This window comes from Zonotrichia albicollis, chromosome 1 (genome assembly GCF_047830755.1).
Source record: "Zonotrichia albicollis isolate bZonAlb1 chromosome 1, bZonAlb1.hap1, whole genome shotgun sequence".
NCBI classification, from domain to species: domain Eukaryota; kingdom Metazoa; phylum Chordata; class Aves; order Passeriformes; family Passerellidae; genus Zonotrichia; species Zonotrichia albicollis.
In genome coordinates, this window is record NC_133819.1 from 33410548 (window position 1) to 33435740 (window position 25193).

At 40.1% G+C, this 25193-nt stretch overlaps 1 protein-coding gene and 1 long non-coding RNA gene across 7 annotated transcripts in view; one reads left to right on the forward strand and one right to left on the reverse strand.

The window, feature by feature from the left end:
- LOC113460845 (uncharacterized) overlaps positions 1-25193 on the reverse strand; it is a 75485-nt gene that overhangs the window by 22772 nt on the left and 27520 nt on the right. For 4 of the 6 annotated variants that reach the window (XR_012579606.1, XR_012579601.1, XR_012579602.1 and 1 more), the window contains 2 exons: positions 3421-3499; positions 53-150 (listed from right to left, as the gene is read on the reverse strand). The gene's annotated coding sequence lies outside the window, so the exon portion shown is untranslated. Of the gene's footprint in view, positions 1-52; positions 151-3420; positions 3500-6938; positions 9856-11629; positions 19718-25193 lie in introns of those variants that run through there. The other 2 variants (XR_012579603.1, XR_012579604.1) reach the window with 2 other exon arrangements.
- LOC102069501 (uncharacterized) lies at positions 16244-23215 on the forward strand. Its single transcript, XR_003382683.2, has 3 exons — positions 16244-16379; positions 20585-20760; positions 22767-23215. It is a non-coding gene; the product is annotated as an uncharacterized LOC102069501 (long non-coding RNA).

Below are 25193 nucleotides of genomic sequence, written 5' to 3' on the forward strand. Positions count from 1 at the left end.
CATCTCTACCATTACTTTCATAATTAGTTGTACAGGGAAAAAACAATCTTACCAGGAAATCCTCATAAGTCTGAACTACATCTGTCAGCCTTGCTTGCTTGCCAGTTCTTCTGATGAACGACAGGAAGCATATTCCAACTCCAGCACAGACTGTTCAGAGGACACAAGACAGTCTCATTAGCACTGTAACCTGCAGGCATAGGCAGACACAAAAAACCTTCAGCCTTTGGGTAGGGTAGGAGAGATGCAACCACAAGGGCTTGCCTGACGCAACTGGGTTGTGTATTCATGTTCCTGTTGATCACACAGCCCCAGCTGTGGCTCTTTATCAATGCACACGTGACCTTGATAGAGCAGGCTCTTAGATCCCGAGCTCACGTGCCTGAGAAACATGGATAGTGCAGGTTCCCCTGCGTGCAATTTGCCAGAGAACTGTATTTCTTCCATGCTGGAGGGTAACTCTGCAGTAAAATTACTAATTGATGCAGTCATCAGATATTAATAGAGTCACTTGAAAGAGTGGTATAGTTGCTGTGCAGGACTTGCTAGGCACAGTAAGTCACGATATGAGTGTATCACTTTTTGAAAACTATGTGATTTTTGTCAAAGCTTGCTGTACAAGACACCATGAAATGTATTAAAATAAATATTCTGAATATTTATTTAAAATTAAATACATCAGAAAGTAAATGAGGCATATTTCATGGGTCTGAATGTTTCTGTTCCCTCTAGCTAAATTCCAAATCATTAAAGGGAGAATTTCACTAGGCTTATTAGTTTGTTATCTATAAAACTTCTAGGAAATTTATATATGCCCCACTCAGCTGCTTTCAAATAAAGGTACTGGAAGCTGTTTGACTAAAGGGTTTTGGGTTTTTTTCTCATTGAAATCTACAGAAAAAATTATGTTAATTTCATCAAGTGAAGGAGGCAACCTTTATAAAAGTTTCCTTTTGAAACAGGTTTCTTGGAGTCCTTTACTGTAAGAAAAATATTGCTCTTTAGATCTCACCATGGCACACTCCTAATTTTATGGGATTAGGAATAGCCTGTCAGAATTCTGAAACACAGGGGGATCCTAATCATGAGCAGCTTGTTCCAGCTAGAATCATATTTCCTATGTTGCAGGACAGCAGTGGGCTAAGTGCTTCATTTGCACCTCACAGAAATGTGCTTTTCCTCCCCAATTTCTCAGCAGAATTCAACAAGACACTTCCTCTGGCCCTTAGCAACAGCCCTTAGCAAGGGCTGACAGAGAAGTACAAGCAGCAAAGCCAGGACTAGCAAAGAGCTATTGATTCGTGAATGAAAGAGAACATTTTCTGAAATTAAAAAAAAAATCATCTAGTCACAATAACTCTAGGACAAGTCTAACTTTAGTGACTAGAAGCAAAAAGAGCAGGCAACTTGAATAGACGTTGCTCATGCTGGCATTCCAAGGGTAATATTTTCATTATGATAAAATGTTCTTTGACAATCTCTCCGGTGAACTGGGCACAAACATGCTTTTCTTCTACATTGGTCCTGCCTATCTTCCTGTTCCACCTATTTTTATACTACTAAAAAATATTTGTTTAGGAAATGCAAACAAAATCTCCTTTTCCATGTGTTTAAGTTCCCTTGCTGTTTATCCTATACTGTAGTATAGGACCAGCAAGAACAATCATAATTTGGTTTCAAATTAATTTTTTGTCTTCTTTTCAGTCTTCCCCCAGAAAAGGAATAATAAAACTTTCCCAAAATATTAGTAAAAATGTAGGACCTGGACAAAAGTTCTAAAGCACCCGTTCCCAACAAACACACCAGCAGAGGAGCATAGACACATACATAAATAAAAGCATATTTATGGAGGTGGACAGACAATTGTGTTTTGTCCAGGGAAATATTTTTGTGTGCAGTAATAAATAAAAGTCAACACAAATTTGCTTCTTACATAAATATATATATATATATATATATATATATATATATACTTAAAAATTTCTTCAGCCATTTTAAAATTTGATTCTCAAAGACAACATGTGAAAAGATGTGATTAGAAATAGTCACTATGGATCTTCATAATAAATTTCCATGGGTTTTTTGCCCATCTTAATCAGGTGATAATTTGTCTAATTAACATTTTTCATAGGAGAGAAGTAGTCTGTGTGCTTTTCAACACTGCTCCAAAAATATATAGCAGTATTACGTGACAGAATGCATTGGTAGCAGATATGTGAGTATTGCTTGTTATTACAAAGCATCAGCTGTGCATTCATGGGCTGCACAGAAGACAGTCTCTGACTGAGGTCCTGTAGAGTCTCTGTAAAGATTTATGGGATGTTTTTTTTCCTGCAGCTTATGATGTGGCAGAATGACCGATTTATGATGTGGGTGGAACTTTGTTCAGCACATGGAAATGCCTCCGCTCTCCAGATTATGTTCTCCCGTGGTAGGCAGTAATGCTTTCTGCCCTCCATATGGCCACCATGTGCCAGCAGACACCAAATTGGTCTGTGGGTTAAATGTAAAATAACCACAAGAGCTCCTGAGCCAATAATTACAAAGCTCCTTTTGATATGGTTAGTGTATCATTATCTGTACTGTGCAATAATAAAACAGAGCTCATGTTGTCCCTCTCCTCTCCTTCAGTAGCTGCAGAGCTCATTGCAGAACTATCACACACAATTGATGTTCACAAAATGCTTTTAGGAATTGTCATAGCAGCAGCAAAGAGCACACCAAAATCACAGCTCTAATTAGATATTAGCTTGAATAAAATACTGGAGAGGACAAAAAAAGAGGCTTATTCTGTGCATTCACTAAAGACATGTATCTTGTATCCTGGTCTGAGCTGCTCAGGCTCTGGGGTAGATGAGCTGGTTTAGAGGGCATCTCAGGTGTTAAAGAAGTCCCTCTGTCCATTTAAAGCCTAAATTATCAAACTTAGTTTCTGTACTTGTGTGTTCAAGGAACACACAGCTCTGTAAACACTGCTAGTTCCCACTTGTATCCAGGTGTAGTTCAAGGATTAAATGCGAGTTATTTTATAATTTTGGCCTTGCCACAGGTATCTCAAAAACTAGTCCCTGTGGTTTTACCCAGCAGCTGGGATAAACTGGGATTCAGAAGCAAATGCTTCCTGGATATGCTTAGCTATAGTCTTAGGACAGGTCATTCTTAGGCAAAGATCTCATGAGTGTTGCTTTGCTTTGCTGCACTAAATCCCAACATTTTTGCAAGGGTTTTTTATAGACTTGAGATTTGTGAGAAGGTAAAATTTAGTGAGGGGGATTTGTTGAACAGGGAGTGCTTAAACTGGTTTTCCTCTTACACTTGGCAAATATGGATTATTACTTGTCATAGTTCATAATGGTGTTTTATGTGTGATTTTGACTGACCTGCTGTGTTAAATGGAAACAAATGGGACTTGTCACTCACTTGTCCTCTGAAAATGTTTATCAGAACATTCTAGCTTGTCTGGTGCAGGATGGGCTTCCTGCTCATCTTCTTGCAACACCTATAAAGCAATAGATAAGCACAAATCTGTCTCTATGCAAAAATGTACAAACATTCCCATTAATCAGGAATAGAGAGGTTGGTGCACATACAAAACCCAGTTAGAAAGTAACTCACATGATCAGCAAATAGGGTTTTCAGTTTTGTTGCCTATTTGTCATTTGTAACAACTGACAGTGTTCCAATGAGCTTTACCATTTTTCTCCTTATAATGTATGGAGTATATTAATGTGTCATTAATTATAGTGTATTAATTATTCATTAGGTTGAATTAAATAATAAAAAAAGTATTTCTGTGGTATACAAAGGAAAGCTATGTGTTTAAATGGATGTGTACAGGACAGGGTCTAAGAGATCTGCCCTTATTGCTCTGTAAAGGGCCATCATTTTTTCAATGCTTTTGGTGTTATCTTTTCATCAAGGACTTGCAAGGACTCCCTGTGATCAAGGGAGTGAAGGAGCTCTCAGTGGCAGCTTCTCCAGCTGTGACTTCCACCTAGGCTGCACACTGTGGGCACTGGAAAACCAACAACCTACAATGACACTTCATTGACATTGTCACACATCAGGGGAGGCTGCAACTCCACCATTCAGTATGAAAAATTCCAGCTCAGCTTTAATCTTTATTGAGGCTGTCAGGCAACACTTGCAAAAAAAAAAACCAAACCAAACCAAACCAAACCAAAACACAAAAACAAACAACTTTTTGCTTTACATTGGTAATTTTCATGTAATTGCAGCTGTATTTGTAAATTTGTAACTAAAATGCTGACCGTGCCATTTCTACCACTTTCTTTCTTTTTTTTTTTTTTTTTTCCCAATCTGTTCTAAACCAGTCATTGGTTTCCTGACCCAGACAGCTCCCACGGGTATCAAACACCCTCTAAGTACTAGATTTTTGGACTGGCTTTCTGATTTGGCTGACAGACATGCAAAATCACACACAGGGAAACTGCTCCAAACCAGGCTGGCAGAGACTGAAAGCTACTACCATCTGGAGTCTGTCCAGAGATAGATGGGAATTACAGGAGTTTTGTAGTCTCAGTCAAGTTCCTGGCTGACCAGTATCTGCATCACAAAGCCACCACTATACCCTTCACTTGGCAGTAATTAGAACTTTGTTAACAATCTCCACAGGGAAATGGTTCACAAAAAGCACAAGAGAGACCAGGGAGTGAGTGGTGGGGCAAACAGCTGAACATCCAAAATAGCTATATGCCATATCAGGAATGTGTTGAATAAAGAGGAACACTCACAGTATTCATATACACAAATCTGTGACATCACAGGGGCCACGAAGTCCTGATGGAACAAATCAGGGAACTGGAACAGGGGCACAGATACAGCTTTTTTTTTTTTTTTTCCAAGAAGAAAGACAGGACAAGGCATTTAGACATGAATACTTGTTTTCCATTTCAGTGAGAACTAAGAAGCTGGCTTCTTGACTGCCTTTGAGTTAAAATGAGGAGGCAAAAGAAAAATATGTATGTCTTGTTGGATGTGTTTTGGAGAAAATGAAATCATGGAGAAGAAGCAATACATGAGGGTCTTTTTGCTTGAGCAACTCCTAGAGATGTTCAAGAGTCAACCTTGTCTCTACAGGGCACTTCAAATAGCATCTCATGCTCTGAAAAGCAATAGAGGAGGACACAGACCATTGTCAGAGTCTTGGAATGCACTGAGGGCAGGTTTTCCCTCAGAAGGTGTGGTGTGAAGAGACAATGTTTGGGGACACAGCTAAACTGAATGTGATTCAGAAAATTATGAGGGGTTGCATAAAAGGGTAGAAGATAATCTGGGTGAAAGAAGGCAAATATGAAATGACAGATCACTGTTTTAGGAATAGCCGTACTATTAGGGATCAACTACATAAGAGCAGATTTCTAAAAATTCATAAGCTGATGTGGAAGGTCTTGAGAAGATAATTGAAAGGATAAAAGGGTAGGAGACCACTGGCAGATACTGAAAAAAAAAAAACTTTTAAAGGTTTTTCAATAAGCTGTTCAGACACAAAGGGAAAAGAAAGCACAACTGCAGGTTGATATGGTATTTTAAGGCATTCTTTAGGCACCTGGAAATAAAAGTCCCATTGAAATCCTGGAAAAACCAGGACACCTCTCCATGTCTGACTATATAATATGTAAGGACACAGCAGAACACTGGGGCATACAAAGAGTTACAAATAGTAGGAGGCATAAAAGGCAACCAGAAAATGTTGCCAGAACAAAAGATGAGGAAAGAAGTACAGCAATACAGAGCAGAGAGAGCAAATAGCAGGCTGCACAACAGAGGCCAAAGCACCCATTGTTTCAGTGCTCACTAAAGAAACTTGCTGTGCACAATGCCTAATAAAATTAGTTTAAACAAAAGAATAGGGGGTCAGGCCAGGGCAGAGAGGGAACAGCTAGATATGCTTATCTAAAATATAAAGGCCTGGCCACACTCACCAAGAAGTACTGGAGGAACAAGTCTCAGTGATGTCTGAGCCATTAGAACTTTCCTCAGAGTGTTTGGCTTGAGGAACAAGGGGGCAATTTAGGATGGAATAGAATAGATATAAGTATAATTATAAATATAGTGCAACACCTATCTGTTGAAAGGGGAAAAGTATTTATAGAACAGCCAGCCTACCTCTGACACCCAGAAAGAGACCCCAACAACTCCCTGTACACTATACTTACAAACCCTTTGAGGAAAAGGTGTTAAAAATTAAAACCAAGTCACACCAAGTCACATTGATTTCCTTCATTTCCCAGATAGCTCATATCCATAGCATTCAATATGCTGTACCTTTGTTTTAGCAAGGGTTCTGGCATGACCCTTTGTGACATCCAAATCTTAACTGCTTAAGTGCAAGTAAAATCACTGACTAATGGAGTGTACACAAACAATTGCTGACACACATGGATCATGGTTTAAATGTGATCTCACCAGAAGATCTTGTATACTTCTACTTACTTACTTATACTTCCTGTATACTCTCTACTTATCAATGATATGGGTATTGGAACAGAGAAAACACTTGGAAAATTTGTAGGCGACAGCAAGGAATAGGGACAGGAGAGCTTTCACGTGCTTGGGAAACCAGGATCTGAATTCCAAATAGTCTTCACTCCAAATTAAACAAATGGAGTTCAGTAAAAACATATCTAAAGCATCATGCTTGGGAAGGGGAAAACAAATTAATACTTAAATAATAGGAAATAAATGCAATATTTTCAGAGCTACTGAAGAAAAAAAGTCAAAATTATGATTTCAAGATTTCAAGCTCAGTGAGCTAATAACATGGTACTGTTACATGTATTAGGAGCTAGACTGTGTGTAAGAAATGGAGATTGGGAAGTTTGAGCAGAAGTCCCGTTTACAGCTCCAGGCATACGTAAAAGCCCAGGTAAATTAGAGAGAAGTAGGCAGAATCAACAAAAGTGAAGGGAACATACAAGGAATGGTGGGAGACACTGGGATGCCTCCTTCTTGAGGGCAATCACCAGGAGCATGACATCAGACTTCCAGTGCATAAGCTTGTCACAGGAAGGGTGGTGGTCCACTCTGGAAGTTGGTAGGACAAAAACAAGTGAGTTTTGTTGGCAGCAAAGCAGATTTGTGTCTTGTAGTGAGGACAAAATCCTAGCTGTGAATCCATTCAGGCAAACACATTTAATAAAGTCTGAGGAGTTCTCCCTCCCAGGAAAGGGATTCTGTTTTGAATATGTATATCAGCAAGAAGTCTACAAGAAAACAATCAATATAAATCAAATTTTCTTTTGGAACCAGGGATCCCACCCTGACTTCCCCAACTAATGGAAGGATTACTGGCAGGCTGTCTCACATGTTTACTCAACACTATAATTATCATTACCTACAGACTCACTAAGTTCTGATTTGCCCTCCACTGAATGATTGGTATCCTAGTAACACTTTTTTTTTTTTTTAATCAGTTATTTTTATCTTTGCATGATTTGTCAAAGCAAAGACTGAGGACCTTTCATGCTGTATAAAGTCTATGTTTTACCAAGAGAGATAGTCTTTGTTATGCTCTTCAGGAGATCTTGGATCATACACCTTGTTATTCCAGTTCAGAGCAGTCATTTCACCCCAACTTTCCTTCTCCTCAGCAACTGTTGCCTTCACAGTATGTTCTTAATGAACGCAGAAATCAGAGAACAAGGAAGATTGCTTCAAGTCAATTTTGCTTCCACTCCAAACCAATCTTGCTCCCTCCCCAGGTACTCAATACAGTTCTGTCAGGCCAAACAATTTGAGCCTTAATTAGAAAATTATCATTAGTCAAAGAACATGGTGATTTCTTCCCACACACACATCCACCATAATATAACAAAAGCCACCATTTCCAAGTCCATGACTCCCTAAATCCATCTTTTTCTCAGGGAAAGAGGAGCACTACTTCTGCAGTGTCACAGATCCTCTCTGAATACCACTTTCTAGCAGTTTTTATGATAAGAATTTTCTGCCTGGATCTTTGTCTTTGGAATTTGTCTCTAGGTCTGTCTCATATTCTTCTATGATGGAGGCAAATGATTAAACCAGCTACCATCATCACTTCATTGTGAGGATTGGTACTTTTATTAACAATCTGCACGAGATTAAGGTTATTTGGAATCTCTCCCTGGCTGAAGGTATCTGCAGGAATGCAGGAATCAGAGAAATGTGAGGTGATGGCCAAGATCAACCAGATAAATCAAGGTGCAAGATGAGTGGAAGTGCTCAATCTCTCAAGCACAGCTTTGCTGTGCTTTCCAGCTTTTACTTTCCCTTTTGGGTGCTCATGGGTTTTTTTCACCCCAAAACACCCTGCCACACCATAGTCCCGTTTTCATCTGATTCATAACATTTCTGCATGGCTAAGGAAATTAAACAGTGATGCCCACAGTCTGGTTCTTGAGCACAAACATCTGGAAAAAGGAGTGGAATGCCTCTGTTGTCATCACTAGTGGACTGAGGACCCTCAGCTTCACCTGCAGGTTCTGCTTGTTTCCATGCTCCTCAAACAGCTCTGTTATGAAAGGTTATATTGCTTCAACACCAGGTTTGCTTCCCCATTACTTCTCCCAGGCAAGACCAGACCAATTCAGGATCCTCACTGGTGGCTGAGAGTGAAGGGACTGGCACACACAAACATTAATTGATCTTGGCCGGTAGAGAATCTCCAGAACCAAATCCTGCCCCCAGCCTGGGGAGAGGCTCCTGCCTCCTGGAATCCCATGTGAGTGAGAGCTGCTGCTGGGGGAGCGTGTGGATGGATGTGCCAAGGAACCACTGAGCGCTGCTTCTTTGAAAGCACACGTTTCCTTGGTTATAGAGAGAGCTAATTTCTGCCTATGGAAGTTCCTTAAATATACCTTTATTATAGATGGTTTGAAAATATGTGTTGAGAACCAACACTGCTAATATGTGGGTAAATTATAATGTATTGTATGAATGTCTAGTCACAAGCACGGTTGCCCAAAATATCAAGACAATTCCTCTTTTCTGTGGATGAAGTCAAAACAGCGGAATCAAAATTTGATGGGAAAAGACACAAGTTTCAGACATGAATCCTGCCACATTTCAGAGATTTCATATTTGTTGTTTGTTGTTTGACACTGTATCTTGAGTGAGACACTGAAAGTAGACTCTACGGACTTTTCCAAGAGTCATCTGTGTTGTGCAGTCCTAAAGTTTTCCACGATTTCACATGGCAGCATGTTAATAAAGATTGAGCATTGGCACTTCCATCACCTCTACTTTAAATACATTTTTTTAATACAGGACCAAATAAGTCTGAGTGCAAGAAAAACATCAAGAAAAGACTTGAAATGAATGTAAACTTTCCAGATAAATGTCAAAGAAAAAGCAATTTGCAAGGAAAAAATAATCTTATCCTGCCCACATCAGGTCTTAGAAACTAAATTTCTGTTTGCCACTTTAGCATAACTATGGGCAACCATATAATTATCTAGGTTATCATTACTCATTTGTCTGCAACACAGTCAGGGTGAATGATGGCAGCATCAGAAGAAAGATGCCATTAAAGTCAGTAGTCTCATTGTGAGCTTGTTTAGCTATTGCACACAGAGGATTAGGTACTCCCTGCTCAAAAAGCTGCATTTCTACTTTGCAGACATTAACAAAACTGTGCAAAATCACAAAAGGGATTGTATGCTCAAAACTTCAGAGCAGACCACTAAAACTAGGGCAGAGCTGTGAACTGGGCTGGCTGTTAATGTGCTCCACAGCTGGGATTGTACACATGGTGCTTGCAAACACCCAGTCTCAGAGCTGATAGCTGCCAACACAGCTGCCATTGTGCTCCCATCCACAATGAGGTGAGCAGGGTGAAAAAATCAAAGCAAAACAGAAGCTATACAGTTTTCTTTATAGAGTCCCTGAGAATATTGTACCTCTTATATGGTGAAAAAAAAAGAAAAAAAAACAAACAAAAAAGGAGAAAGAAGCAAATAACTTGCTACTCAATTTACAAAATAACAAAGAAAATTACTTGTTCCTGTAGAGGTGATGCACCAGGTTATTATGCTCAGTTAATTTATTTTAAACTTTTCTGTATGTAAAGGCTCTTGACTATTTCTCTTCTGTTTTGCTGAGGGTTTTTTTCATCAGAAAATAGTCATGTGCTATAAAAAATTGTAGAATATGAAAGCCAGATGCCTTACATATTCCTATGGCTGTTATCTGCTTCTCCACCTAAACTTAGAGTTTTTCTTTACCCCAAGACAAGAACATTTCCTAATCTGTCTTTGGGCCCCTCAACAAAGACAAAATTTGACTTGAACAATGGAGGATTTATCAATTGTTAGAATCATATAATCAATAATTTTCAAAGAGAAAATATTGATAACTGGATACTTGCCAAGCACCACTCTCTGGGTAGGAAGAAATTTGTAGATAATCTTTGAGGGGCAGAGTGCACATCTGTCTTTGCACTAAGGACAACTGGTGAATAACGATTCAATCCATTATTTTTATTTTGCCATTAGTAAAAAAAAAGAAAAATTTGCTGAGGCTTAAATTCTGATTCCTGTCACACCAGTGATGAGATTTCTCCAAGCTCTATTTGGATCTGAGTTTCACCTGCTTATCACAAGAGTTAATTCCTTCTCAATCTGTTGTTTCCTGCAAACTGCCCAGATAAAGGGACCTTATTCATTTAATGTATATTCTTATAGGGATGTCAGAGACTGCACTGGTTAGGGTTAGGGTTAGGGTTAGGGTTAGGGTTAGGGTTAGGGTTAGGGTTAGGGTTAGGGTTAGGGTAGCCAGAGAAGGAAAAGAGGAGGAAAGCTTGACTTCAGATTAGACATAAGAAGAGTCAGTTTTGTGGCAGTGAATTAATCCTACTGAATGTAGAGGAATTGTTAATGCCTGTGCAGCTTTGTTTCAACAGAAGATGCAGCAGCAAAAGAGCAAATGTAAGTTGCACGGTAATATCCACTTCAAGTTCTGCAGTGGGTCATGGTACATGTCACTATTATCTCTATACTCAGAAGGCAAATGTCCTTAGCAGGGTGTGATATAAGTTTTGCTTCAATTGAATGACACCAGAAGCCTAATGTCTGCAAACCTGTGGTCAAAAGAGGAACCAACAATGGAAAAAAAAAATTATTTTCCAAGTTCTTTACTAACTGTGTGGTGTAATCTGATCACAGAAGGATGAAAAAGTTTATATGATGTGTCAACATCAGAGGAAGACATAATTTGCATTGTGTAAGAGATGTTCCCTGACACTAAATAACTACATGTGGTTTTTTCCCTGGGCACCACGAAGGGAGAGACATGACTGTCTAAAAAGGAGGCTAAAAGGGATAATGGGGTCAGCCAAAATTCAATTCCCAGAAAAATACTGGAGCTATTTACAAGCAGCTACAATTAAAAAAGTGAGATAAATAATCGCTGACAATGATTTGTTAAAAACAAATAGGACCAAAGCAACTAAATTTTGGTGGGGAGTAAGCCATGTGAATAGGGAAAACCTCCCCAAAAGGGCCAGTTAAGGAAACAAAAACATAACCATGAACAAAAAAACCAAACAAACAAAAAACCAAACAAGCAAAGCAAAACATAACACAACAGATAAATAAAAACCACCAAATAAAAAAAAGACAACAGAAAATACCTCGCCAAAGAGTGGAGACACAACTGTCCAGAAAACTACTCAGGAAGTATTCACTGGCTCTTCAGAGGGTCTTAAGGTGCTTTTCATCATTTTTATTTGTGAGGTGGAAAACTGTGCATGCATTAATATTATAGATGCATACCTGGAAGGCTGGAAGGAAGGAGAAGAACTGTAAAGGATCTCAACAAACTCAAGAAATAAGATGGAATCAAATAACAAGATTTTGCAACTGCAAAATGATTAAGGTAATAGTGCTTAGCTGCACAAAGAAAAGATAAAATTAACTGGGGAGGAAAGAATTCTGCAGAAAAGGATATGGGGTTTTTTGTAGATCACAAGTTGAGCAGGAGTCGACAAGGACCCACTGTTATGAAAAAGATAAATATTACAGTGGGACGGATAAAGGGAATTATTGTCTGGAGAACATATATTCCACTCTACTCAGCATTAATAAACCTCAGCTGGCAGTCTATATTCACTTTTAGGAAATGCATTTCAAGAAAGGTATAGACCAATGGAGAAGAGTTGGGTTTGAAGATCTTAAAACTGGGGACGTTTCACCTAGAGAAAAATCACCTGAGGAACAAAATTAACCGTCATGAAGTATTTTATAGAATACTAACTAAAAGGAATGGGATTATCTATTTCCCATGTCCATGTAGGATGGGACAAAAAATAATGGGCTAAAAATGAAGAAAGAATTGAGTTAAATATTAGAAAAAATTCTTTCTAACTCTAAGGGTAGCTAAGTACTGAGCTGGAAACTTTTAAGATTCATTTATGCAAACCACTGAGGCACCGGTATAAGAATGCAATGATTTTCACAGGTCCCTACAAGCCTTATTGTCTATGACTGTGCTCATTTGGAAATGCCTGAGCTATTGAGGTAATAGATATTATCAATACCTTGTAAAAAAAAATTCAAATATTTCATATTCAGATGAAAACGGTGTGTTCCAACATCTGGTTTTGTAATAGCTGCCATAATAAATTTCACCTACCAGTGAAGTGATCACGCATATTTCCCTTTGCCATACAGAGCAGCGTTTTTTCAATATTATTTTCCAAGCCTTCATTTATGGCTGTATCTTCTGAAAAGAGCTCACTTTCTAAAACCTGCAGATGCTTTCATTTTTCTGACAGTTTTGAAGAAACCCCATCGAAACCCATTCAGTTTTAGTATGACAGAAAAAGGTAGAGATCATTGCCTGCTACTTTAAGAAGGAAGTGGATCATTTTCTGAGGATAAATATACTGTAATACTGTACATATATAAATACATACATTTCATATTTACAGTAATATTGTATACTTACATGTGCAATAATACTGCAGCAGGCAGTGAAGAGAAGCATCCTTATATTTTATACTATCTGTGCCATCCCTTGCAAAGGCAAGCCTATCTTTTACAAAGCATTTTACAGCAGATTTTAATGATTGCTACATATAATGAATGGTTGCATATGGCTGGAGGGTAACATTAGCTCGACACACAGGGTGATGTGAGCAGCCCTTTCATGTTTTATGGGTTGCCTGTCATGCTGTTGCTCTTATACAGTTCTTTGAACACAGTATATAAAGTACATATGCCAAAAAGAAGCTATGTAGTCATTCCAAAAGAGCAAGAGGAAGGGCAGGAAGGAAATACTTGCCTGTTAGATATATCAGATGAGAATCACTTCATTAACAGTGTATTCAAAGGCTAAAGGGGAACGATGTTTGCAGCCAGCTATCTGTGAACTCTTGAAAAGCAACACACACAAATGCACCAGCATAAGTGGAGGTGAGGATCCTCTCTGCCAGCACTCTTCGTCTTTCCTTTGCCCAGTTTCACACAGGTGTGAATCAGTGTCCAAAATAAAATTTTGCTGAGGGTTCTGATTCTGTCCAAAGCTAATCCTGATTTCTATAAGTGCAGAGGAACAATCTAGACATTCTTCTCTTCTAAATCTTGCAGACCTGGTGGTTGTCTATAATTATGTCTAGTATTATGAGATACTCAGAAATGTGAGTATCTCATCTACCTATAAGCATCTATCTATAAGCAGTTAATTTGTTTTATGTTTTACAGTCTGCAGTGGAAGAAAAGGAGCACTAACAACACAAGAGACTTTTTCCTCTATGTGTCTGTATACACAGGTGCTGAGCCATCTCAGGCCATTACAGCTGCTCACACAGTCACCATCACTGCCAGGGGAGCTCGAGGGAGCAAGGGGTGGTGAAATCCCTAGGTACACCTCCCAGACTTGCCTTCCCTGCCCAGGCTGGCTGAACATCATCTCACATCCTTGCCTTTGTCACCAGCTTAGCTGATGCACTTTTTCCAGGAGCTGCAGGTCCCTTCTGCTGTGGCAGCAGTGTGGGATAACACAGATATTGCCCAGCAGCAGTGTCAGCTCCTACCTCTCCCCTCACCACTGCCACTCACTGTGGGTCCCATGCTTCACCCTCCCCATGGCACTACAGCTGCTCCTGAAACTGGACTCGGGAACTCAGCTGGGTTAAAAATAACCTTTTCTTTTGTGGAGTTATTTTTAACTCGGATCAGTTCCCCGATGCGGGTCACCATGTAGCTGCACAAATAGTTGTGCCAAGATTTGCCAGAATGGAAATATTTGCAGAATGGAAAAAGATTGATACAGGAGGGAAGGAGAGAGTTTGATTGTGGGGAGAGACTGCTAAGAGCCTTCTGAGAGCTTTTGAGCAGGCACACTGTGTGTCCTCATCCAGGGTCTCCAGTGAGAACAAGGCCCGTAAGTCTTTGTGCTGCCTGGATGATGGAGACACCTGGACAATATCCATGGTGCAGTGCTTTGTGTTGCTGTTGTGGCTTGGGAAAGCTGCATGGCAGGACCTTTAAGGCCATCAGGAATTTGGGCAAAGTACCTTCGTCACCAGCTTTATCAGCTGCTTTGCCCATGTGGTACATATGGGCTTCATAAAGAGCTGGTCCTATCCCAGTTTACAGCACAATTTTGTGAACTTTACAGAGCGTATGTATAACTGATATCCTCTACAGTATCAAATATCAAATGTTGGAAGCTGCAACTCGAGTTTAAATGTGTAAGGTAACAGTTTGGATTAGGTGAAAATGGAATGGCCCCACAGGTGGGTTAGGTATGAGCTGAGCACAGGAGAGCTTGCTCTTCAATTCCCCAGGCTGAAACAAGGCTGCCATGAGTAGGTGCCTGTGCAGTCCAGAGCAGGGCATGTGAACTAGCCCACGTGGCAAGTGGAATATTCTGAGACTGCGCCAGCAGTAAATATGAACCAGGAAGTAGCATGCAAAGTAAATGAGGGAGACAGAAAGAAAAATCAGCTGCTTGTGCACGTGTGGGGGCTGGTAGATGTAAGTCAGACCATCCAGGATCGGTACAGCAGCAGGGAATTTCTGCCCAGGAGGGGTCAGTCCAAGGCATAGAGGCAACACGAGTGACCATTCCCAGATCAGCCTTCCACAAATCCCCAGAGGTCAGGGTGCTGCTGGGAGATAGAAGCCACAGTTCTGACAGAAAAAATACTTCAAGTCACGCAAGTAAACTGGAATAAGCAGTTGCCAAGATATCCAGTTTTTACACTTTGACTGGAATTGTATTTCACACATTCCCTACCTGCAACCTTTTGTTTCTGAGCTCATAACTACAACTCCTGCTGTAATTCTTGCAGAATAAACTATTTTCTTCTTCAACCTTCTTCTTCACCAAGTTGTTTGGTGTTGCAAAATGAGACAAAATAAAGATGCTGCTACAGAAGTACCAGAGTCAAATAAAGTGAGATAGCATCACCCCAAGAGGACTTCTTCTTAAGGTATGTTCAGGGCCAGGCACTTCCTACCACATGCTATGTTTTGGAAAGAAGTTCTTGCTGCCAAGTATGTCCTTTACTCCACCCCATTTCTTTCTACTGCAGAAAAATGAAATACCAAACATAACTGCAGGCAAATCCCCAAACTTCCAATAAGCAAACTCTGAAATATGTGATCTCAACAGAAACTGGAAATCAGAATGGTATTTGAGTGAGGTCATATTGGAAATTTGTCTTCTTGGAAGTGGTTCTGTGGCAGTGTTGTAAAATAAACTTTGTGAGCTCCCCACCTTTCTGAAAGGTGGCTAGCTAGGACGCAGTAAAGAGATGCATTCTTCATTGATTGCAAATTTTGAAGTAAAGTTTTAAAAGTTTAAATTGTGTTGCCAGGTGCTCATAAGGAAAAGCCATCTGAAGATTTAAATAGGATTTAGGTGTGTGGATTAAATAGAATTTAGAAAGTGTGCTTCAGACAGGTCTGGGAAGCCCATGGTAAAGCATGTCTCAAAATGCCACTGCTCAAGGGTACCAGAATGAGCCTTCAGCAAGGTCAGCTGTGTTCCTGACTTCTGTAGCTCCAGAAGCCACTCCAGCATATCAGGACACTGTGATCAGCGCAGTGGGGACCATATTGCTAATCTTCCCATTTTGCAGAATACATGTGTTCTGTGGAGTGTTTTTTGCTCTGAATCAGGATGTTTGGGAGTTCAGATCAAATGTTCTTACTGAGAGAGTCAGCCAGCTAATCTCCATGCCAGGAAATGAAGCCATCTGATGTCCTGAGGTGAAGCTATAGGAGGCTGTATGAGTCCAGAACAATTTGAAATCTGTTTTATAAATAAATCCTCATTGGTTTGGAGTGTCTATTTTCTACCACAATCAGTATTACCTTCTTTTTATTTCCAGGCCTTATCAAGGGGACAAATGCAGAGTCTGCTGTTTACAGGTATGATTTTACAGATTTTACAGATTTGTAAGCTGTTTGCAAAATGCTGTTTGCAAAAAATCTGAATGCTGTCTGAAAGAGAGAGGGTAACACTTTGTACTGGCAAGCTGTAATTTGCTATTCTGCCTCTGAATCTTGTGCATTGCAATACTGCAAATAAAGGTCCTGGAGACAGAGAGAGACATGTACTGTTTGTTTGGCTCTATTGGCAGTGACATTAACCTCAAACAAATGAAAAGTTTCAGCTAAAGAAGTCTTTCAAAATTTTATTTGTGTCATCAGCACAATAGGTCCCTGTCCTCCAATCATTTGGACAATGTGGGAAGTCCAAATGTAAAAATCCTCTTTATTTTGATGATGTTCTGAAAAGACTATCCCCATAAGATGAGTATAGAACTTGCTGGCATAGACAGCCTGGGCTTCCTAGTCACTGTCCAAGGGATTTTGATTCCCCCACTGACTACAGAAGGCCCCAGATCTTAGTGTGAAGACATACAGAATTATTAGATCCAAATGATTGCTTCTGGTGCCAAAATGGGAAGATCCATTTTCCTCTTCTCAGTTCTGCTGCTGGCTGCAGTTCCCTTGCCCACTTACCTTTGTGCCAGCATCTAGCAGGATCAGCCCTAGATCTCAGCTCAAGAGCCCAGGGGAGAATTAAAGCCATCAGAAAACTGTGCATGGGTGTCTGCCAACTTTGTGAGCTGATCTGGTCCAGCCCAGTGGGTTTCAGAGTAAGTCCTGTGACATTACACCATGATATAGATGTATAAGAGCACTAAGGTCATAGGAAGCTTGAAAAACTTTGGAAGCATTTGGACAATTCAAAGTAGCAGGATGTAGTTCACCCCCATCATGTGTAGCTGCGCAGAATCCAATAGGGAATTTTTGTGCTAAGAAGCCAATTGCTCAGGGTAAAGATGCCAAGGAAAGATGCTGAATTCCCAAGCCATGGTTTGTAGAAGGCTCTGCATGCATGACTTGCACTGGCACAGAGACCAAAAGAGCTAAATTTGTTCAAAGCAGAGCACAGAGCACGGACTTCTGGTGATATCAGAATCCTGACTCAGCAGTTAAGAGGTGCATCTAAGGGCCAAGGCAACAGCAAAGGTTTTGCTGAGCGGGCAGTCCCCACTACCCACCCTGCAGGCTGAGGGAAGAGGCATCGCTGCAATGAGGGGCACTGACAGCAAGGTCAGGTCATCTCTGCATCCCTCCACACACAGCTCATGGGGTTGTGTTCAAAGACTGCATGAGTGACAGCAGCACCATTTTGGGGTCTCAACCACCTTTATCCGGAGAAATTGGGAGGATTTATAGACTATGCACTAAAAGGCCTGGAAAGGAAGACCTCTGTCTTTTTTGTCTTTGAAGTTTACACTCTTTCTTCCCCTTATCACTACAAGTCTCACCAGAGCAGAGAATGAATTCCACCATCAAAACATTAGACAGCTGTGTAAAATAAGAAGTATTTTTCCAAAGAGGAAGCTCAAATGTTTCTGCCCAAGGCAATTTGGGATCAAAAGAAGGACACATTGATTTCTCAAATAAAAGCATTTTCAAATGAGAGTCCCTTACTCTTTGGAGTTTTTCAGAAAATGATTTGCAGATGGCACATCTCTCCCCGGTGTGACTTTTTCCAGACACATGGAGCATTTAGCACATCCGCAGTTTGCAGGCAGCACAGCTCGAACATTTATGTGCCGACTTAGTAAATGAACATATCACTGTGAGTGCCTCCTAGGTAAATAACAGAAGTTTCCTTATGAAATGATCAAAGGAAATGCTAACAAAACCCTTCCAAAGCACAATACAAAGTACCCGTTTATCAGCAATTATTTGCACAAGAAGGTCCCGCAGAGCCCAGGGAGGGACACGGTGCCAGCTGTGACGCATGGCCGCGTGCACCTGGAGCTGAGGGCAAGGAGAGGAGCCCAGCCTCTGGACACAAACCTGCAGGAATGGTACTGGTGGTGTTCTGGGAATGCAGCTCCATGCAAAAGTCTTTTTCAAGTGCACCGGTCCATATAGATCAATAGCAAAATGTGGAGAATTGGCAAAATATTCAAAGAAGCACGCCTTTAAAAAGCACAGGCAAAATCTTTACATCCAAAGTACAGCTTCCAGATGTTTACCAGAACACCTAGAAATTATTACTAGGTGAAAATCATATTTCTTCACTTGGCTCCATGTGCTGCCTTTGTCAGCTGTGTTCTCACCAAGAATTATGTTCATAACCTCTGCTCAGTTTAACCAGTGAAAGATACGCATGTGAAAAGATGACATACATAATTCTTGAAGTTAACCATGACCAAATCCTCTCAAGTGTAAAGCTGAGTTTGTTTTAATAAGAATTGTTAAATGATAATGTTGTCTCAAAGACACATTTTTCGCTTAAAAAATTACTTACGAAAAGGCGCTCTAAAATTTTTTATTATTTGTGCATGTCTATTAAATGGATACCAATAACACACACAGACACACACACACATGGAGTGCTTGGAGGAGTTCTGTAAATGACTGTGACATAAGGAGACATTTAGCAGCAGGAGGTTGAAGATGGCATATCTTGAAAAGTGTCTCTTCACATTTTGGGATGCTGGTTCAGTACTAATGCAACAGGAGGTGAGGTGCCTGCTGAACCAGCAGCAAGACCTTCTCAGCAAGAAACTTGGGGTTTCACTGGGGAACTTCCAGTGTTTGTGTTAACTTTCTGCTGTGCATTTCTCAGAAACAAGGTCGCAGTCTCAAGGGCATCATGACATTTGTGTGTATGCTCCAGCAAGAACATATGCCGGTGCTTTTGGGAAAGGATGTGTTTTTCATTTCAGTGTGAAAGCCCTTATCAATGTGCCAGCATGTGGGGAGCTTCAGGAGACTGGCAGGAGAATTATATAGAAAAACTTACACCACAGCCTCTCAAGAAGGGAAATCAATGACAGGTGGTTTAGGTACAAATATCTGAACAGTGCATCACAAAATGATTAAGAAAACCCTAGCAGTGCTGTCTCAGCACATGGAATTAGTAGGGACAGAATTAAAAGCCCACTACTGTTAGCAGTAAAGTGCCAACTGGGTTTGTAAATTCTGAATCAGGATGACTTTTGGAATGAAAGAGGGGTTGTAACTGGATAAGCCAGAAAAAGAAATGTGTTCGCAGAAAATTCTTTTCAGCATCAGTAATGAATTTGTTGACAGATATTATGTAGAACCAGATACAGGCACTGCCTGTACATGAATGATTTAACCAAAAATTACAACATACACCCTTTCAGAAGATTATATGACAAAAATAAGCATATCAGTAAGAATGTTTCTGAGCTCCACAATTTATCATGTTTCAAAGGAGTCTTAAACTAAGAAAATTTACAGCTGAAAATTTCATGGTTGTGCTCTCATAGGCTTAGTATTAACCAAGAGTAACATAAGCTGTGTTATATCTGAAAAAAAAGCTTTAAGTAGAAAGTAAAATAATTATCAGGCTAGTTTCTCTACCATGTAAGGCAGTTGCAAAGATTTATAAACCAATCCTGCAGGCTGGTTTCTTTTAAATTTAAATGACAGCTACCAATGGAAGGGAAGTGTTTCAACAAAAGAGGAAGTAATTTGAGATTATATTTGAAAAAACAATTTGAAGTTTACAGAAAGAAGTAACTTTGAAAAATGACCTGGGGGTTGTAACTGCACACGATTGTTCTTATAGGAGCTTACAGTTGGGAAGTGTCTGGCCTAACCTGTTTCTCCTGAATGCAAATTCTTCACTGACACCTGGAACAGCGTTGTACCACCTCTGTGCTGGAAGGGGATGGGCAGCAGCGCCTCAGAGCTGGCTTTGCACCCTGAAGGAACAGGAATCTGGCAATTGTGTCAGCAAAGATAAAACCTCTGAGTGGTCAAGTGCCCCTTCCGTATCCAAGGCAGAGAGAAAAGTGCAGAGGTCAGGAAAACCAGAAATTGTCGTTTCAGCACTGAAGTAACTCTACATCTGGGGAAATGGGCTGGTCTCTTGTCAATCTCGTCTAATTCTGCTGGGTTTGCTACTTCTGTGGACAAAGTACAGTGAAAGGACAGGAAAGAGGAAGACAATATATCACTTTACCTTTTTTCTTCTGTTGTTTGTTTAATCTTTTCTTATTTAACAGGTGAAGTACATAAAGCTGGTCCTTCTTGCTCCACTTTGAACAATCTTCTATTTCGTCTGACAGGCACCTGGTTTCAGAAGAGTTTCTTCTTCCAATCCTACTCTTGAGATGGGTATAAGTGCACATGCACAGTGTTACACTCCCAGTGTTTGCTTTGGAGAGTCAGTTCTGAAACGAAGAACATCTTTGGACCTGCCTTTCTGATCTCTGTGTGAATCACTGAACACTCCCCAATAAAGGTATATTTGTCTGTCATTGCAAATGCAAACACCACAGTTCAGGGACTCCTTGTTAGAAAGCCTATAGCCTCTGGGGATGTTAAGTTTACCATAATAAGTAAGATTTTTGCCCGACAATGCTGAAGTTAATTTTAACCACTTGCTGTTTCCATAAAGCTACAGTTTACGTTCTAAATCATGGGCTCTGTCTCAGCAGTCTCAATGAAAATCAAGAAGTGTTTTATTTCTATAGTTGAAGTAAAATTTACCACAATAGAATTCCATACTGCAACTTTGTAGCCTATTATCATCTTTCTTACTCAGAGTGAAGTTAGACATTCCCAGCCTATATTTATGATCAAGGATGCTTCAGAATAATGTATATAAATTGAGTTTTATTGATCATTGAACATCTGCTGGCACTTAAGTATGTGAAAACCTAAGTACGAACAAAAGCTTTGCAAGTTTGCATTTTTTGAAGCTTATAAAATTATAATTTATAATCAAGTACACTATGTTATGTTTTCTTTATCACCTTCATAAAGATAAAGTAATGTAAGCAGGGGCTTGGATTACAAGACCATTACAAGATTGCAAAGACTCGGGGTTTTGTGATTTATGGAAGAAAAATTCCATTATTTTTCCCTTAAATCTGACACAATTTAATAGCATTTTGCCTGCTGTGGTAGAGGGTCTATGCCAAACTATGATTACTGCAAACAGAATTGGAAGTGCTATAAAATATTTTTTTTTAATTTTGCATCCATTGCCAAAGGTGGTGAGCAAATGTCTTTGTCCAACTTCCTGATCATACCGTTTTCACCCATCCTTTCCAACACTGACTAATACAGAACACGTGCCAGTGCTGATGCAGACCTTTCTGAAAGTGTGTGCACGTCACACACAGCTCCTGTGGATGCTCAGATCATTCCATGTAAGTATGGCTTGAGCCAGGAGTCAGGAAGGGGGAAAATGTAGTACTGGAGAGAAACAAAACAAAGGGGCATGCAGCCCTTACAGGTGTGGGTTCAAGAGCAGCCTCTGCACATCAGGTGTGTGTTGGGAAATTACCCTCTTTGATGAAAATGTGGGTGATAGGAGCTGAAAGCAGCTCAGAAGAAAGAGCCTTTGTCTCATTTCCCAGAGTTACCAAGCCTGTTTCATGTGGCCCAACCTTTCCTCTTTATTTCCAAAGTCAAACGTGAGCTAAACCAAACATGCCAGCAGCATGTCCAGGCATGGAAGCAGTGAAGTTGGCCGCTCTTGAGTTCACAGACCTGCTGTTCTCCTTGCCTATGTCTGACCAGCTCCAGGTTTTAGCAAGAGGACCCCCAAAGTTCCTGCTGAACCCAAGTTTTGCTGGATAAGCATTACCTAGAAATTCAGAGCATGCTGCAAGTGGTGACTGTAAAAGAATATCACAGTTTCATAGAGGTTTTGAGGTTACCTGAAATGAAGAAAGAACATATTTATGTTCAAGAGAGATTTTTTTTAAGAAATGGTGGCCTATAATGAGTATCACACTTAGCTAGCTAAACCAGATTTTGAAACACTTGGATAAGGTGATCTTTCACAGCTAATAATTGAAAATCATCCATCCTTAAATCTTAGAATGTAAAATAACTGTGGAAACCTACTACATGCTGTTGCCCATTTTTTAATGAGAAAATCACCCTTTAATTGTCATTGTGACAATGCCAAGAAATTCCCAGGATAGAACATCTCTCTTTCCTGCCCCAACACATGTCCAGTGCCTAATCACTACTGCTCAGGGAGTAAATGCTGCAGATCTAAACACAACAGACCAAGGCAAGGAGGTTAAACACAGCATCTTGACTCCTGTCCAGCCAAGGTTAGGGATTGTGCCACTGAGAGGCCTCACTAGAGGCAGCCAATAAAACCTCTAGTAATAAAATTGCACAGACTGAATGTTACTTTTTTGCTCCTTTCTTAGACCCTGGAGTGTGATGGGATATGAAATTGCTGCCAGTAACTGTTTGTGCTGTGTTTGGTTTTTTTCCATGCAGAGTTGTAGAGGAGGATCTGCTCACTGCTTTATCTCCATGGGACTCCTCAGGCCTGATGGATGTGGAACATCTTTGTGAAGCTTTGAAAAATCACGAAGGTGCGACAGCACTTGATGCAGAGCAGGTTGATTGTGGCTGTCCCTGCCCTCTCTTCTTTCCCTCGACTCCTTAACAGAAACATCACAACTTACACCAAAATATACATAGTGTGATACATAGTGCCCTCTGAGTTGCTTGCTGAAAAATTGCTACTGAAGTAGTTTTGAGGATCCATGTATCATGGAACCATGGTACCATGCCTTTTTTTTTTTATTTATGTAGTCCTGGTAATGAACTGCAATCCTCAGTGTCTCAATGTCCTCTCTCACCTCTATTTTCATAAATGTTTCCCAGTACCTGTTCTATCCTGTAACACCAAAAAAAAAAAAAAAAAAAAAAAAAAAAAAAAAAAAAAGAAGTATGCTATATACTTTCCAGAGAAATACAAGAACAAGATCTCAAGAGCTCCCAAGATAAACACATTCCCTGAATTCCATACATTCACCACATAGTTTTTATTAGGCCAAAAATTTTTTTACGAGATTTTGTGTGGTTCTGAGCTGAGATACATTTTCTATCCCTATAGAAACATCTTTGCTTACTTGATCATATTTTGCACTTCTATGGAAAAACAAATTTAAAAAAGCACTTTTTCTCTAGTTTTCATGTACAAGGAACAATTGCTACCAAAAATAGACCTTTAAAGCATAAACTGTTTCAGAAATAAATACCACTTGATGTTAATAAAATGCATTCCTCTGGCTGTGACTACTAAGAATCTAAGAATTCCATTTGATGCAGGAGTTCATATTTTAAATAATTCTGACTTCCCTTAAGGTGACCAAATGTATATCAGAATCTACTGTAATGTCCTAAATCTGATCCTGTTTTATGCTATGCACTCAAACTCCCCATTTTCTTCAAATAAAAAGATGGGAAAAAATGCTAAGCTGCAGTTTGATAAGTAAAGTTTCATCAGAAAAATCTTGTTGATGAAATTGAATTAATTGTAGAAGTTTCCATTTCCCATGAACACAGCAAACAGTATTTGGTTTACGATGCCAATTAATAAAGCTGAGCAAGCAATTACACACAAATCTTCTGCTTTTCGTGGTTGTGTAACAGCTGCACTTAGTTTGAAATTTCACCAGATATATTAATTACCCAAACATAGTTAACATTTTTTGTTCATGAGGGTAGCAACTTGAGTGTTTGTTTCTTAATCAATTAGAATGCTCAGTTTTTGGTTGTGCATGTGTGTGTCACACACACAATTCATTCAAAATTGATTTTGCCCGTGATTACAAGGGTCTTGTAACACTGGCTCTGCTCCCTGTTTGGCTGATCCTACCTCATCCATCAGGAGAATAGCCTGAAGATACTATCTATCAATCCAGTAGGTTGCGAAGTAGAAACAAATAATACATAATCATAGATTTCATAAAATATCATATTGTTTTCCTCTTTCTCTGCACCCCACAGACTTTTGCAAACCATTGCTCTTAGACCAGAAAATGGTAAGATATATTGGCTAGGAGGGGACTTTAATTCAATTCCTACTCATTGCATTCACACAAAATAATTGAATGCACATGCAGCATCTGGTTTTGAGGGATCCAGTCAGGCCTTTATCTGATTCACCTAAAGGTCTCCTTGATAGTGAATTGGCAAGGAATTTCAAAAGCCTTTTTGCTACCTCACACCAAACAGTTTTCCACTCAGAGAGAGAGGCAGAGCTAAGGTTGTTCGTGGAATACATAGCGTGATACTTTGGGCACCTTTAAAAGGTCTGGAAGAGCTGAGGCCAATAACATACGGATTTTTAACATGCATTTGCAAATATTAAGGTTTTTTATCAGCTGCATTATCACGGGGCATATGGGAGACTCCACCATATGTTTAGTAGAAAGCAGAATGTAAAGAACTGCTGCTTTGCATTTGGCTGCTTTTGTTCTTTGAAAGGCAGGGGTAGTGCAGAGCCTGCCAAAGTGTCTCCAGCTGTGGCAGTGGCAGCAGCCCGGCAGGGCAGCGCTGAGGAGTGTAAAACCCCGGCCGTCTGCCTGGCTCCATCCCTCAGCTGCACAGCCGCGCAGAGCCCACGGCTTCCTCTCAGGATTAGCCAGACCCACACATTTGGGGATCTTCTTACAAATAATTATTGCCATAGTAACCTTGCACTCTGTGACCGTAGCAATAACAGTTGTAATTCATCATGTCCAGTTCCTCCTTCTCCCCTTTTCTTGACCTCGTCTCGCTAAGGCATGAGAATCCTATGGGGAATGGCAGTCCAGGCCAAGGGAATCCTCCCCAGTGTCCGAGGGCTGGAGCTAAAAATCAAACACAGTAGCCTTGACTACACAGCTCCACATCTGGAGCCCCTGGTATGTG